The 12,348-nt window shown below is 41.1% G+C and overlaps 1 protein-coding gene across 2 annotated transcripts in view; it reads right to left on the bottom strand.

Annotated features, from left to right (window-relative positions):
- LOC308437768 (cyclic AMP-dependent transcription factor ATF-7) overlaps positions 1 to 11,341 on the bottom strand; it is an 85,397-nt gene extending 74,056 nt beyond the window's left edge. Inside the window, exon 1 of one of the 2 annotated variants that reach the window (XM_080938922.1) lies at positions 11,269 to 11,341. The gene's annotated coding sequence lies outside the window, so the exon portion shown is untranslated. Of the gene's footprint in view, positions 1 to 10,945 lie in introns of both variants that reach the window. The other variant, XM_080938921.1, reaches the window with a different exon arrangement.
- Positions 11,342 to 12,348: the final 1,007 nt, after the last annotated feature.

Genomic DNA, 12,348 nt, shown 5'->3' with positions numbered 1-12,348 from the left:
TGTTTTATAGGGGTTTTTAAGATTTATTGTTATGCATACAGGTTTTTAAAGTTTGAATTATTTATGGTATGAGTGTTCTGCATGTATGTATGTATGTATACTGTATGCATTCCTGGTGTCCAGAGGGAGCCACTGGATCCCCTTAAACTGGAGTTGCATTTGGTTGTGAGCTACCATACGGGTGCTGAAAGTCAAATACAGGTCCTCTGCAAGAACAATTGCTCTTAACTGATGAACCATCTCTCTAGCCCCATGTGGGTGTTTTTCTTACATATATGTCTGTATGCCACATGTGTGCCCAGTGTCAACAGAGGCTAAAAGAGGGTATCAGATCCCCTAGAACTAGTAGAGTTATAGACTATTTTGAGTAGCCATATGGGTGCCAGGAATTTAACCTGGACTTTCTAGAAGTGTAGTCAATGCTCTGGATTGCTGACCATCTCTCTGCCCTCCCTGTTTATTGGTTGTTGTTGTTGTTGTTGTTTTGTGGTGGGTGACTGTTTTGTTTTGTTTGACTTTTAGACAAGATATTCTGTAGCACAGGCTGGTTTTGCTCTCAGTACACAGGCATCTTTCTGTCTGTTTCCTGGGTACTAAAATCATAGGCCTAAGACATTATGCTGGACTAGACTTTAAGACCTTAGCAAAAGTTTTGTTATGAGTAGAAAATTACCAATAATACTGCACAATGATAATTATGGGGAAGATCAGAAGTTCTGGAGAAAATAATCTATTAATATTCTCTAAGTCTACTCATTTGTAACACAGGATCCATCTGGGGATATTCCAATACTCACTGATTGGCATGTTCCAGTTGCACACAAATACACACAAACTACTACTTGAGCAAAACTTTTAAAAGTATTTTCATTAAAAATGGTTTGATCAGATCTATGTAAGTAAATATATCAAAATAAAATCAATGTAATGGTTTAATAAATTAATACTGGCAGGAAATTTGGTTTCAACACAAACCATTTTTAGCAATCCTATGTTCTATTCAACAAAGCTAGATTTTTATAGTCAAGTATATTCTTAGTCTAAAAAGAATGGTTCTTGAGCTAAGGAGATGCTTCCACAGATAAGAATGGTTAACTGCAAAAAAAAAAAAAAAAAAAAAAAAAAAAAAAGAATGGTTAACTGCATAGGCATGAGGACCTGAGTCTGATTTCCAGCATCCAGGTAAAAAGCTGGGTATGGCCATGAGCCTACAACCCCTGTTCAAAGGGAGTGGGGAGTGGTGGGGAGACATGCTTAGGCTGGGAGAAGGAAGAGTCAGAGAAAGCTAGGGCCTGCTGGTAAGAGCCTAGTACAGAGACTCTGACTAAAGGGAATAAGCCAGACAGCCATAGAGGAGTTATGATGGTTTGCATATGCTAGGCCCAGGGAGTGGCACTATGAGAAGGTGTGGCCTTGTTGGAGGAAGTGTGTCACTCTGGGGCTGGGCTTGGAGACACTTCTCCTAGCTGCCTGAGGATGCTTACTTAGTCTGTTCCTAGATTCCTTTGGATGAAGATATAGAACTCTCAGTTTCTCCTGCACCATGCCTGCCTGGATGCTGCCATGCTCTTGCCTTGATGATAATGGACTGAATCTCTGAACCTGGAAGCGAGCCCCAATTAAATGTTGTTATTTATAAGACTTGCCTTGGTCATGGTGTTAAAACCCTAAGACAGGAGGACATCTGACGTTTACACACCCATATATCATGCATACACAATTTCTTTAAAAGGTGGCTTGTGGTGGTAGTAGTAGGTTTTTAATGCTAGAGGCTGAATTCAAAGCCTTCAATAAGTCAAACAATGGGTTCTACTACTGAGATACATTCCTAACCTTTTCCTGTTTTGTTTAATCTGAAAAACTGCATTTTTAAAAACTATATCATAAGTTACAAACAAAATCTGACCAGCCTAGTGTATAAAGCTTACTTGTTTGCCTCAGAAAGAAGCACTGCACCTATAGGACAATCATATTGAGCAATTCAACTCAAAGGCAAGTTAGGTTTTTCAAGGAGACTATGGAAGAGAGTGTTGCCACAGAGGCCCAAACCACAAGCCCAACAAAAAACTTTTAAGTTAAATCTTGGTTCATGTTAGACTTCCATAGAATAGCACTTCTTAGGAAGAAAGGTGATACTGAAGAGAAAAAACTGCAAAGCCTTTTTTCAAATATATGAGAACATTTAGGATTGAAGTTGTCAAAAAGATGAGAAAAAGCAACATATTTGTAAATTTGTAATGAGTTTTGTTCTGAACACAACATTTCAAAGGCTAGTATACTAACCTTGGGTTTAGTTAGGGAGCTTTCTTAAACATCAGTCTACAAAGTTACAAGAATAAAATGTTTATCTTCTCATTTAGCAATTCTGTTTTGTTTGGATACAGGGTCTTATTTAGTCCAGGATGGACTCTCTAAGGATGACCTTGATCTCCTCCCACACCCCCTACATTCAGTGATTACAGGTATGTGTTGACCATCCCCAGTTTATGCAGTGCTGAAGATGGAGTTCAGGGTTTCATGCATGTATGCAACCACTTCACCAACTGAGGTACACACCCCACCCCATACAACCTTCTCGAGTTTGTAACACCCATCAAATCCCTGTCCAAGGAAGCTAGATAGCAAATGTTTACTTTCAAAATTAAACTGAATTTTGCTGCATCATATACAGGCAGTCAATATACATACACAGAAGAAAAACAAGTTTGCAAATAAAAAGACAAGTACGAAAAGGAAACAAAATACTATGATTTAATAGAAAAATAAAAACCACCAAGGAAATACTGAAGAGAAAATGTCATGATGAAGTATTTTTAAGATGTAATGATCCAATGAAAAATCTTAGCTGTTTTGTCTTTAGATCAAACATTGGGTCAGTCAAAATGTGCCAATTTGTTTTCTTTACAGTCTATTTTTCTTCCTGATTCTTTAACTGTTCTTTGATCTGAGCTTCTATTTATGTCTCTTTGGACCAGAAAAGACCTGAGGGATGATCAATACTGCACACTTTCCAGGAAAATCCAGAACTAACCTCATCACAATGCTGACCAGGTAAGCATACTTTGGAATATGTACCCCATCCCTGTGGCATGCTACTCTAATTAGTACAAACATTTCCATTCACAATTTGCTTTTGTTGTTGCTGTTTCTTAAAGACAAGATATTATGCACCTGGAACTTATCTTTCTGCCATGTACCACCAAACTCAGTTTTTGAGGTGTGAGAAATTTAATTCAGGGATTCCTGCATATTAGGTAAACACTCTACAACTGAGCTACATCCCCAGTAAAACTTGTAACTTCAAATAATGAAAGTGAAAATTAAAACCTCAAAAGAGGAAGGTACTTTAAAGATGTACTCACCAACTAAAGTTGCTCAAACATAAATTCAACTGTCAAGTCTAAAATTAACGTGCAGAAAATTTGTTGGCTGCCAATATAAAGACTTTATTCTCTAGATATCCTCTGATGCCCTATCTGATATATAGCACCATTTCTCCTCTAGAATATAGACTACAACACCTTAAGACTTTAACTGTAAATGGAAATTATATGTTTGTATACATGATGGTGTTAATTTATATTCCAAGCAAAATATGATAAAAAGTCAAAACTGGAAATGTTAAATTATAGGGAAGCTACAAGATAACTAACTGGTCCATAGGCAAGAGTTTTAATCTTCTGATTTCTAACTTAAAAGTGTCTGAGGAAGAAATGTTTGCCTCAAAAGTTACATTTAATGACAAGGCTGGTTGGGGTGTAAAAGCCACTATAATTAATACTTTCAGTCGTTAAATGATCAAAAAGCAACTAAGAAAATGGAGGTAGAATAAAGAAACTGTAGACTGATGAAACAGATACTATTTCCCAGGAAGAGTCTAAAATAAATTAAATAGATTGCTTATGTCTACTGGTAAGTTACAGCCATGAGTATAAGATGGTGACTATAAATATATATGTGTATGTACATAAACATGTATATAACATATGCATATGTATGTAAGTATGCATGTATATATATAGCATATGTAAGTATATGGTGTACATGTATGTTTGTAGTATATATGGTGGCACATATATATGTATGTATATGTATGTATGCATGTATGTATATAGTATATGTAAGTATATGGTGACAGCTTTAATCCCAGCACTTGGTACATTGAGGTAGGTGGATCTCTGAGTTCCAAGCCAGCCAAGGACCATGTTGCAAAACTTTTTCTCAAAAAAAAAGAAAAGAAAAGATGAAAAAAGGAAGACATTACTATAAGACAGTTAAAACCAGAAGTGATGGCATCTGCCTGTAAGACTGTGAGTCGGCAGCCAGGCAGTGGTGGCACACATTTAGTCCCCACACTAGAGATAGAGGCAAGCATATCTCAGTTTAAGGTCAGTCTGATCTCACAGTGAGTTCCAGAACAGGCACGGCTACACAGAGAAGCTCTGTCTTGAAAAAAAAGATTGTGAGTTGGGAGGCCAGAGGCCAGACTGGGCAGCAGAGCCAAACCCTGACCCAAAAGTAAAAAACAAACAAGCAATAAACAAACAAAAATAAACTGTAATTATGATATCTATACTTATATTCTCATTGTCCTCTTCTACCCAGTGTTCACTAGTCTAGGACTTTGTATTTGAATATCAATAAGATACTTCCTAATATTTTAAAGGATATGGGCTGGGAAAATAACTCACTTGCTACCATGTAGGAAGCTCTAGACTCAGAAAGTCAGAAAGGGATTGAGAGAGTGAGAAAGAAGAAGGGGAAAAAGGAAAGAAGGAAAAGGAGAAAAAGGGTAGGTTAGATGACCTAACACAGCCCTATCTTTATACATTTACCAGTGACCTAAAATGAAAATCATGTTTATCAAATTTTTCAATAATTTAAATGTATAACTAATTATCAAGAAGCTAAAAAAGTCATAACTGTAAGCTATAAAAAGTCATAACCAGCAAAAAATGTAAAATTTTCATTTACAATTTTTTTTTTTTTTTGTAGCAGATGTGCAGCTTAATCTTCATGTGGGTTCCCAAACAACTGGAGCAGAGGCTGTCTCTGAGTCCGCTGCCTGCCACTGGATCCCCTTCCCCTAACTGGACTACCTAGCTGGGCTTCAGAGGGAGAGGATGCACTTAGACCTACTATGACTGGATGTCCCAGGGTGGAGTGGCACCAAGGAGGGCTTCCCCTTCTCTGAGGAGGAGAGAGACTAAAGGGGGAGGGATTTGTGAGGGTTGGAAGGGACAATTGGGATGTAAAGTGAATAAATAATTTTAAAAAATCAACTACAAGAGCTCTAAGAATGGATATTAAAAATGAAGACACACACACACACAAACACACACACACACACACAAACACACACACACACACACACACATATGCACCCAGTGGTAAAATGCTTGCATTTGCCTAATACATGAGGCCCTAGGTTCAATTCCCAGTACTGGGGAAGAAAGGAAGTGAACTAAAGACTAAGAATGGAGATGTAGTTCAGTTGATGGAGTGCTTAGTTACATGAGTAAAGCCCCAACACTATATAAATTGGGCATGGAGAAGTTGAATTCATCTTTGAGTCTGGTGTAATGGTTCAGACCTTTAATTTCAGCATTCAGAAAGCAGTCAGATCTGAGCATCCGAGACCAGCTTGGTCAGTATACTAAATTCCAGGACAGCCAGGGCTATATTGAGAGATCCTGCCCCAACAAACATACAGTAATCTTGAGGTCATCTTCAACTAAACAGTGTGTTTGGGTATTCTAGGCTTCACAAGACCTTTTCTTAAGAAAATCAACACACGAACAAATGAAAGGCCAAAAAAACCAAAGAATGGGTCAGCTGATGCAAACACTTGCTGCTTAGGCCTGACGACCTGGGTCCAATCCCCAGAACCCATGGTAAAAGTAGAAAGAGAACACATTCCTCAAAGTTGTCCTCTGCTTTCTACATACATGCCATAGTATGAATTTGCACAAGCCCCTCCCATCTCCAACCCCAATAACATATATTAAGGCCAAATCATTCAAAAGAAACAAACAAACAAAAGGTACAGAGCTGAGGAGATGGCTCAGATGATGAAGTCCCTTCTAGGCAAGCATTAAATCTGAGTTCAGATCATCAGCACCTATTTAAAAGGCCTAGCTAGAATTCAGATGCCTCAGTCCTTCTTAGAAGGGAGAACAAAACACTCAAGGGAGGTAATACAAGGACAAATAGAGAAACAGGGGTTGAAGAAAAGATCACTCAGAGACTGCTTCACCTGGAGATCCACCCCATATGCAGCCACCAAACTCAAGCACTATTGCTGATGCCAAGAAGTGCTTACCAGAAGGAGCCCCATATGGATGTCCCTGTAGAGGTTCTGCCAGAATCATACTGATACAGTTGAGGATGCTTGCAGTTAACCATTGGACTGAACACGGGGACCCCAATGAAGGAGCTAGAGAAAAGTCTGAAGGAGCTGAAAGGGTTTGCAACCCCATGGGAAGAACAACATTATCAACCAAGTAAACCCTCCAGAGCTTCCAGGGACTAAAACACCAACCAATGAGTACAGATGGAGAGACCCATGGCTCCAGTTGCATATGTAGCAGAGGATGGCATTGTCTGACATCAATGGGAGGAGAGGCCTTTGGTCCAGTGAAGGCTCATTTTCCCAGTTTAGGGGAATGCCAAGGTGCTGAGGTGGACAGGGTGGTTTGGAGAGGGAGCACCTTCATGGAAGCAAGGGGAGGGAGGGGAAGGTGGGGTGGGAGTAGGGGTAAGGGGATAAGAGTTGAAATGTAAATACAGAGAATATCCTCCCTCCAAAAAGGGGGGGGGGATGGCTGTGGCATGCCTCTATAATGGCAGCACTGGAGCTTGCTGGCCACTCAGCCTAGCCAATTAACTCCTGATCTCCAGGCTCAGTGAGAGACCCAGTCTACAGAAGAAAGAAGAAAGTCTAATAGAACAGATACCCAGTGTCCTCCTCTGGCCTTTGTGCAGACATCCCTACCACATACACACATACATTACACATATACACAAAACAATTAAAAATAAAAAAGATCATCTGTTAAGGATTTCTAATATGATATGCTTTCACATATGAATACAATTATTATCAAGCAAGTCTATTAAGGAAAAGGCAACATTTGAAAATAAGGACATATCAGAGAAGCTTTGGGACTGGAGAGATGGCTCAGCAGTTAAGAGTACTGACTGTTCTTCCAAAGGACCTAAGTTCAGTTCCCAGCACCCACATGGCAGTTCACAACTGTCTGTAACTCCAGTTCCAGAGAGTCCGACAGCCTCACACAGACATACATAAGAAAGTTGTTCTGATATTTTATATGTATTTGTTATTATTGTATATCTGTATGTATTACATGTGTATGTATGATGCGTATGTGTGTGCTGTAACACAAGTGACACAGCACACACACAGAGGTCAGAGGCCAGTTTTCTCCTTCTGCCTTATCTTAAGGTGAGGCTTGAGAATTGAACTCAGGCCATTAGGCTTGCATAGTTAGGCAGCAAGCACTTTACCCTCTGAGCCATCTCACCAGCCAATCTTGGGCATGTTTTTAAAGTAAGAGAAGACTTTTTCATGAACTCTAAAACATTAAGGAAAAAAAAATCAAAAAAGTAAACATTTAAAAAATAATTAAACATTTTTCTTTTTAATAGGTGACTCCGTTGTTTTTCTCAAAGAAACAAAATATTCACTTTCATGTCCACCATCAAGGAACAGGGCAATTATACTCCAAACTGTCCCAAGAAGAATTGTCTTGGTTAAACACTTGAAAGACAGTGCTACTTGCCCCACCTAAAATTTCCTCATAAGGAAAAAACCACCTCCTTATCAGGTCTGGATAGGAGAAGGTGGCAACACTGCCTCTCCCCACTATAACCCAGGAAAACTTGGTCTTAACATGAACAAAACAATCTTCTGAGAGCTTCGGAGCAGCTGCACTCAGACAGACCAGCCAGGTAGATCAGTGTAAGAGTTGATTGAAAAAAATAACTTCTGCTTTGGTTAGAAGTTAGGAAAGGAAAAAGGGACAAGATACAATAACATTAACATTCCAGCCCCTGGAATAAGTAAAAGTATTTTTTAAAATTGTATAGATTATAAACTTTGATCTACTATAAAATTCAAGCCACTGCTGACTTCCTCTGCCAAAAAAAAAAAAAAAACACCAACAATTCATCTTCTTTACACCAATACCCGCCCCATTCAATATTAAGAAAAAACCCTCAATGTTGTTGACCAGTGTGACATGATATTTAAGCCAAAATTTTTAACAATTTACTATCAACTAACAAACTTTCCAATTAACTGTTTTTCTTTGAGACAAAGTCTCATGTTGCCTAAGCTGGACTTATACTCTCCACATAGACAAAAATGGCCTTGGCTTCTGCCTGTATGTGCACCCTTATGCCTGGTTTTATGCATTAACAGGGTTCATGAATGCTGGGCACGTATTCTTCCTAGTCAGCTACATATCTAGACCCAACGTCCATCTTTTTGTCAAGTGGAAATACTGCTCAGGGGAGGGAAAAAAAGCATTGTACATAAGAGTGTTCAAGTTAAAGGCATCACAAATTCTAGATTGGAAGATCAAAACAAGGGACTTTGTTCTCTCACTGGATTTTCTTTTTTGATGGGGGAGGGAAAGAATACTGCCTAGGAAACTAAAACTTCTTCTGAATGTTCAGTAGTAAATGTTCCCAGTTGAAACCCAATTCAGTAGCTAATAGTAAAGGTTTGGTAATTGACTGGTCTTAATGTTTATTTAGGGACAATTTCTAGCTAGGGGAAAACACCTCAACAGGTTGCTGAAGAAGAAAGGTTAATACTAAACCACATGATCTGCGTTTTCTTCATTAGTAGTACTTCAATTCTCAAAAATAAAAGAGGTAGGGTTATACCTTAGTGGAGGAGTACTTGCCTGGCATGCACAAGCCCAGTTGAAAGCTCTAACTTGTACCACTATAAATCCCCACAACACACACACTCATACACTCATGCATGCACGAATGTCAAAAGGTGTATGTGTGGGGGGAATAGAAGGAATATAATCTATGCAGAGAAAGTTATTAATTGGCTGTTTGGGTCTAACTCATTATTAAATGATATACAATTACTAAACAAAGGGTAATGTACTGTCCCTTTTCTGTACAGAATTAAGGACAAACTGGTAAGACTACTTCATATGGCTGCCAAACTTTTCTTTAGCTTCTTTTCTTACAGCCATGTTAAGTTTCGCAATAGCTTCTTCCACTTACTTTACATCCCCCCTGCTTGAAAACAAATTGTGTTTAAGTTCCTCAACCCTTGTCCTAAAATACTATGATAGCTCTTCAGTTTCTAAGTCTGGATGCAAAGAAAACATGGATAATGTTTAATTTTCTGAACTATGAGCCTGTTTTATTCACACTACTTAAAATACAGAAATGGGACTGGGGATATAGCTGTTTTACAGTTCATGCACAAAACCCTAGGTTTAATCCCCAGCACCACATAAACTGATGAACTGGGCATGGAAGTGAATTCGTGTACCAACACTTGGGAGGTGGAGATAGAAGAATCAGAAATTTAAAAATTATGAGTTCAAAGCTAGTATGGGCTACATGACACACTGAATAAACACATACACACACTATGAGCTACATGACACACACGGGCTAAAGACTGTAGCTCATATTGTAGAGTGCTTACCTACCGTGCATAAGACTCTAAGTATTCAGTCCCTAGTTCCACATAAACTAGAGGTAGTGGTACACACCTATAATCCCAGCACTTGGGAGGTGGGTGGGGGATCAAGGTCATCCTCAGTTATCTCACTCTGAGGTGTACTAGGGCTATATGAGACCCTGCCCCAATTAATAAATAAGAAAATACACAAGATAATTAAGATTAAGTTCAATCATCCATTAAATAGCTCTTAAAGAATGAAAGGGAAAAGCCATACTTAAGGAAGCACATTTTATTTGTTAGTGTTTAGGATACCTATAGTTTCTTCAGAAATTATATTGCTGAAACATTTTAAACATAGGAAACAAATGAGTTTGCTGAAAAACCTGCACATCTCCACGAACCCTGAGCGATATGAAAACACACTCTGCTAAGCAGAAAACAAAGTTAGGAAAGTAGTAACACGGGAATCTGGGTAGGAGGTGCCCTGGGTAGTAAACACCCCAGTGAGAGCACATAACAAGCATTTCAGAGCAACACAGAAGTCCCAATGGGTCTCCAACTTGGACAGCCGAAGTCCCAGGCCCAAATCCCTGTGTTTTGAAAGAAATGAAACTTGGAAAGGGGAATACTGGAAAAATGACAATCAGAGCAGCGTCCTATTTTTCCTTCTCAACTGCTAGGCCAGCATTTTGGCTGACTGGTCACCAGTCTGGGTGCCATATCCACCGAAAAACACTAAGCAATATCCTGGCCATCTTCCGACTGAAGAAAGACCCGGACTAAAGACCTGTATGTATGTCAGTCGCTGTCTCTTTTCCAAATGTCCCCCTTAGCCTCTGGATTTCCAGACTATTACCGAAGCGATGCCTTCCAGCAACCTAACCCACTCACATGTCTTCCTTAACTCATCCACTTAATCTGTCCAAATCCATACTTTTTGACACCATGTCTCTGCTGATTCTTATGAATTCAATCGAAACGCCAGGACCCTAGTTGCCAATGCTCCACTTCGACCAAACAACGCGTGCTTTCACCTGAGCCAGACTAACCCGAGCCTAACTCCTACCTATTTACCTCTGCCTTCTGCAGTGCCAAGCCCTAAAACCACTTTTTGGGAAATCTTTTGAGTCTTCAACCTAGTTTAGCAGTCCTCCTCTGTCTTCTATCCCATGATCCCTCCATTAGACTTCCACTAGACTTCGCTTCCCTCAGGATTCAACCCCCCTTTCCTCGCCACGCCCTGTGCCCCCCGGGGCTACTTACCCCAAGTTCTCCCCACACTTCAGTCCTCTGGCCCCGCCTTCCTCCAAAAGGAAGGAGGCGGGAGAAGAGAAGAGGGCGGCACTCCGCAAGGTAAAGGCGATCTCCCATTAGCGCTCATGGCCGCCAATTGTGGCTTCCTCCTCTCCTATTGGCTGTCTTTAGCCTATGCCCCACCCTCTTCCTCAGACAGGCCTGGCCACCGCCTCAGCGCCCCCGTCCAACAGACTGGGAGGGGAGACCCCGGCCCGGGACGCTGGGACTGGCCAGAGTAGAAGGGGAGACTCCTGTCAGGCCACGGACTAGCTAATGTTAACAGGACTCACCCGCTGGTAGCTCCGGCGCCTCCCGCCCGCCCGCGCTCGGTCCCACAATCTGTCTCCTGCTCCTCCTTTCCCCCCTCAGCGGAGTAGATACTTTCCTCCCGTCCGGCCAGGCGTGTTCACTTCTCGCGAGATGTGGGGGCGAGGGCGCGACTCGTGGGGCTGAGTTGGACCCGGGCCTAGGGGCGGGGCTTGTTGTGAGCGTGGCGTGAGTGGAAGGTTGAGCGAGAGCTGTACACACGACTCACACGTGTACGGCTGCAAAGTGCGGGCCGCCGGGGAGAAGGCGAGCGGCCATGGCGTCTACGCTGTCGATCTGCCTGTAATTGTGGAGGTCCGAAAGCAAAGCGAATGGAGGGAACTGAGTGTCTCAGGCAGCCCTCGCTTAATGGGGAGTGAAGGGAGCAGAGCCAAGGGAGGGACTTCAGTCGCCAAGCTGGTGACTGGTTGTATGAAGCAAGTTAAACGGGGTTATTCAGGACAGGTGACTGCTTCTACTTTTCTTCTTTACACTTGACATACACCCGGTGTGTGGTGTATGAGTTCAACTCTAGCTGCACTGCGGCGGCGCTCTCCTCTCATCAGCACATGGAGGTAGGAGGATCTCAGTGAGTTCGAGGCCAGCCTGGTCTGCAAAGTGAGTTCCAGGACAACTAGGGCTACACAGAGAATCCCTGTCTCGACAAACCCCCCACCAAAGGAAAAAAAAAAGATCACGGGTGCTCACCAGTCTATCTTACTTGGTAAATTCTGAGCCAGGGGAAATCCCGTGTTAAACAAATGAAAAATAAAAATAAGGGGGACAGCTCTGAAGAACCAAACCTAAAGTTGTCATATGGTCTCTTGAACAACCCTCCACACCTGTGAACCACACACACAAAGAAAACACTGTAGGACTGTTAGTGTAGCTCAGTGGGAAGCCTTAGGTTGGAGTCTGCCCAGCAGGGTGATTTTTCTTTTTTCTTTAATTTTTTTTTTAAATCTATATTCATTACCCAGCAAGCATTTTACGGAAACACCAACAGCACATAGTACATCCAAAACAAAAACACATGAGCTGTAGAGATGGCTCAGCGGTTAAGA

The sequence above is a fragment of the Micromys minutus genome (genome assembly GCF_963924665.1).
Source record: "Micromys minutus genome assembly, chromosome: 27".
Taxonomy (NCBI): domain Eukaryota; kingdom Metazoa; phylum Chordata; class Mammalia; order Rodentia; family Muridae; genus Micromys; species Micromys minutus.
This window is presented reverse-complemented; position numbering and strand designations above follow the sequence as displayed.